At 35.4% G+C, this 4,592-nt stretch overlaps 1 pseudogene; it reads right to left on the bottom strand.

Moving 5' to 3' along the window:
- Nucleotides 1-1,243: 1,243 nt before the first annotated feature.
- Nucleotides 1,244-1,363, bottom strand: LOC111743170 (annotated as a pseudogene).
- Between the last annotated feature and the right edge of the window lie 3,229 nt (nucleotides 1,364-4,592).

Raw genomic sequence — 4,592 nt, forward strand, 5'->3', positions numbered from 1 at the left:
TACGGACCTTAAAAATCGAAAACCCATTTAGAGAAGTGCAATATTACACTAACTCTCTTTAGGTTTCTGAAAGATAGAGGCTTTTTTTCTTAAAAATCTGCCTTAAAAGTTATAAACTGCTCCTAATTCCTTATTTCAAACGCTCTAAACTTTAGTCCTCTCTTATCAGAAAAAAAAGACAAAAACCTTTATCCATGATAATTTACATCCTCACTACAACCCTGCAATATGATACTAATATTATCTCCATTTTATAAATAAGGAGACCTAGTCGAAATGAGATTAGGCAATTTAATGTGTTGTAGCAGGTAAGTGGCACAGCTAAGTTTTGAACACAGGTAGACCAGCTCCAGATTTCCAGCACTTAAACATGTACTGCAACTCAAATTAAAATCATTTGCTTGATGTTTTTGTTAAATGGTAGGTTTCACTAAGCCACTAACCATTTATTTACCTTGCTCACAGGGCCTAGCATACACTAGATGTCTAAGAAATAGACATCGAATGAATGAACTCTTTCAGGGAGCTATTCTTAACCCTGATTTACAGATGAGGAAGCCAAAATCATCTACTGAAAATCAAGCAAATAGACAATTTATCTAAGATTTGAACTTGGACTATTCTGACTCCAAATCTTTCCCTCATCCCTTTTATAGCTCACCATACTAACTCTTCTTCAGAAATCTGAAAATCTCCAGAAAATTAATAGACAGCACAAAAGCACCAGGGAGAATTTATCCCTTTGAGGGATTTATATTAAATCACTTTTGTCCCGAGGCCTTTGTAAAAAGAGGTAGGTATTCACCATCACCTGCTGGTGATGGCAGTGGCCTGGATGTACCTAACAATGATGATGATTTCTATGATGAAAATTAATCTTAGTACCAAAAACAACAAAAATGGAAACCAAAGTTCTACTCCTACGACATAATATTGTTCACCTCAGTTCATTACACATCGTGTATGCAAACTTCAGTGTGTTCTGTAAAATAGATCTGCTACTTCAATGGTCAAACATTATCTGGGCAAGTGAAAAATTTACTCAATTCAGTAATAAAACATCAGATATTGATTCAGTACTGTCATTAAAATAACACTACACAATCTAGTAATTTGTTTAAAAGTTGTTTTTAACTTTTTACTTATTTATTTTTTAGGCAAGGAAACCCTTGGTCGACCTCAAGGATTGCAAGGACCTTGTCAGCTTACAGTCTCTCATTTTTTAAATTTTTTTTATTTTTTACACCTACAACACCAGGTCTTCCTAGGTAGTCTCCCATCCAAGTACTAACCAGGCCCCACCCTGGCTTAGCTTCCAAGATCAGACGGGATCGGGCTTGTTCAGGATATCATGGCCATAGACAACTTTTTACTTTTTAATGGTATCTTTGACACTGCATGAAATATCTTTAAACAGGAAAAAGGTAAAATAAATTTAACTTAAGGTAGATATACTGAAGCGAAAGATATCAATACAGTCATAATAGACAATATAAAGGAAGTAAATCATATTTACTTATATTCTTTACAGACTCAGAGGTAAAAATGAAAACATTTACATTTTAACAGAGGGCTAATTATTAGTCTAATAGGAACAGCATTTATGTCACCAGCATCAAAGTCAGGAAGCCATTATCTTAACAGTGATGTTCAGTGTTGTTCTGTCCTGTTACACCCAATAGTTTTTATTTTTTCTTACCAAAGGAAACTAAAAAGGAATTGGAAAAGCAGCCATTACTACCAAAGGGGGCTGCAGGCATAGCCACAGGGTCTACTCATGTAAATAATGGTCTGCTGCTGATGACTCATTCCCAGACTTGCCCTCTGGATAAAATCATAATTACTGAAAAATCTCACAATTTCTGCCTCATGCTGTGAATAATAAGAAAGCACAAATGTATGTTTAATGAACGAATAAAACATTTGTTTTGCTGGTTAGAGTAACCTAATCTAATGCTTCAATCTTTTGGTCAATAAAAGACTAAAATACCTTCCACTAACTCTTTAAGTAGCAAGGAAGGGAAATGATATTGGTAAGATATGTGTTGACAGCAAGCTTTGAATAAAGGCCAAACTAAAGTATGTTGCTCTTACTTTTACTTCTTTCCTTCCATACTTCCCTTATTCATTCCTTTAACACATACTTTTTGAGCAGCTATCACGAGCAAGGCTAAGTCTGTGACTAAGTGCACACTTCCAGAGGCTAAGGCACTATATTGAAATAGGTGACTGAAAGTAGAGGGAATTATTCCAGATACTGAAAATGTCAAAACAAAGGCACAAATTCGTAAGAAAAAAAAATTAAAGCAAATATGGAAATCAAGAAATAATCAACTTGTCATGAGCACAGGCTTTAAAAACAGGCTGAGCCGGGGTTGTGGAGGCATTTGGCTGTCAGATAAGGAGCCCAGTGTCCACCAAATCAATAATAGTCATCCCATGATGATTTTAAACAGGTGACAGATGTTATCAAAACAGTGGTTCAAGATGACAAACTTCAGGACCTTATGCAAAGTGTTTTTATGGAAAGAAAACTATAGAAGCCGAAACATGAAGTTGGAATGTAACTATTTTAGGCTTTCTGTTTTGGGGTAAAAAAGACCTTAAGCAAGATAACAATTAGAGCTGGAAGAAAGAATGGGCCCAGGAAACATAGTGAAAGACAGCAAATAAATTTGACATGCAGGATATGCAGCAGATGGAAATTCAGGCTAAAAAGTCTCTTGAAAGTTGATAGTAATTGGAAAAAGAGAGTCACTAATTAATGTTCAGAGGGGACTGAAAATGTGAAACTAGCATCTAGGACAGAAACCTGGTATGTTCATATTAATTTAAAAGTCATACTCAAAGAGATGATAGCTAAACTTTTCAAAGATGAGTTTTCCAAAGAGAATATAAAGAAAGAGAAGACAAGAAGTTCAAGGATAAGCCCTTAGGAGGGATATACAATGTTAAGGAAGGAAACAAACAAAAGACAAGCGGAGACTTAATTTTCAATTTTAATTTGGCCAGAAATGCATGTCAAGAATGCTTCTGAGAGGACAAGGAAAGTGGAAAGTATTTGGCAAATTCTGAGGGTTTTCCAATCCTTGCAAGAGATTTAAAAGAGGTTGATGGAAAGAGCTATCTCTGAAGAAATGTGGTTAAAGGGAAACAAAGTTATAAGATGCTAGTTTAAGGAGGAAGTAGAATTCGTGAAAAGTTTGTGTATTTGCTTATTTTAGACAAGAAAAACCTGGCAGTATATATATAGTGTGGAGGGGCAATTATTGGAGAGAGGAGACATAATATACTAAAGAAATAATTAAGTGATAAACATTTTGGAAGATGGAAGAAAGTAAAGAAATTTAAGAAACAGAGTAAGTTAAGCTACCGGAAAAAAAAGGAAGGACTCCTTGTCCTTCTAACCATTGCCGAAAATCGGTCAGTTGTGAGGGCTTGAGAATGATGTGCTCAAAAGTCTATTCAAAATGGATAAGATAAAGTTTTAGGGCACTGTTGGAAAAGAAAGATAAGGGAGGAATCAAATCACCTGCAGTTATTCATCTCCTAAAATGGCCATGAACGAAATAGAATAAAAAGGCTTCCCAGATAGTTTTGCAGCATTCCTTTTGAAAAGAGATTAATGACAAGTTTTGCCCAAATGATTGTTGTATCTGTTATATTTAGAAAATCCTAAACCTGAGAAGGCAAATAGGTTTAGTCTGTCATGTCAACTCCAATTGATTAGTAAACCTGCAATGCTTTTGGAAAGAATTCTGAAGCCTGTTCTAGCTCAGCAAGAGAGCATCCTGTGATTGACTAGCAATGCCTACTTTGCGCCAAGCATAGAAACGTTGATAGATTTGTTAAGTCTGAAACCATAATTGTAAATTCTTTAGTTTAGTCTTCTGATATACAGATCGGAAGTAAGACATCATTTGGATATTTGTAACAGGTTTATGTGAAAGTGGAAATGGCAAGCACAGCAAACCTTCTTTAAGATTCCTTAACTGAAAGATTTGGACTTTGAAACGCGGGTTTTGAAACCTATAGCATTCAGAAAACCTATCGCAGAAATACCAGATTCTACTTATTTCTCTAAATGGTTTTCAGATTTCATATTGACTCCTACCTTTCAAGTTCATCTGAGACCAGTTTGTAAGCACATTTAAACTTTACATTTAAAAAATATAACCAAAATTTGCACCATTATCCAAGACTGGTTGTCTGATATTCTTTTCAGTAGAAAGAAAAGCTATTCTGGATCAATAAGTTGTCAAAATGTACTCTTTTTAGTGGAGAAAGTGAGAGAAGATGGGAGGAAGGGCAGAGAGCAGTGATATCTCTACACGCAGAGAAGTCTCGGCAGATGAGGCAGCGGGGGATGGACAAAACACCTTCTATGGTGTCAGTCTCTATCAATGAACCTAATGTTGGTCAATGAACCTGGGAAGAAGGCAGCATGTAGTTAGGGGCAGGAGTCCTCTTCATTTGCTTCTATACCTCAATTTAAACTGGAAATAGAAATTAGCTACAGGAAAGAAAATCCGAGGGTCCATCATTTATTAAAAATATTTGACAAAGAATAGAAATGTTGATATATTTCTTGA

Source organism: Pteropus vampyrus, unplaced genomic scaffold, assembly GCF_000151845.1.
Source record: "Pteropus vampyrus isolate Shadow unplaced genomic scaffold, Pvam_2.0 Scaffold4, whole genome shotgun sequence".
Taxonomy (NCBI): domain Eukaryota; kingdom Metazoa; phylum Chordata; class Mammalia; order Chiroptera; family Pteropodidae; genus Pteropus; species Pteropus vampyrus.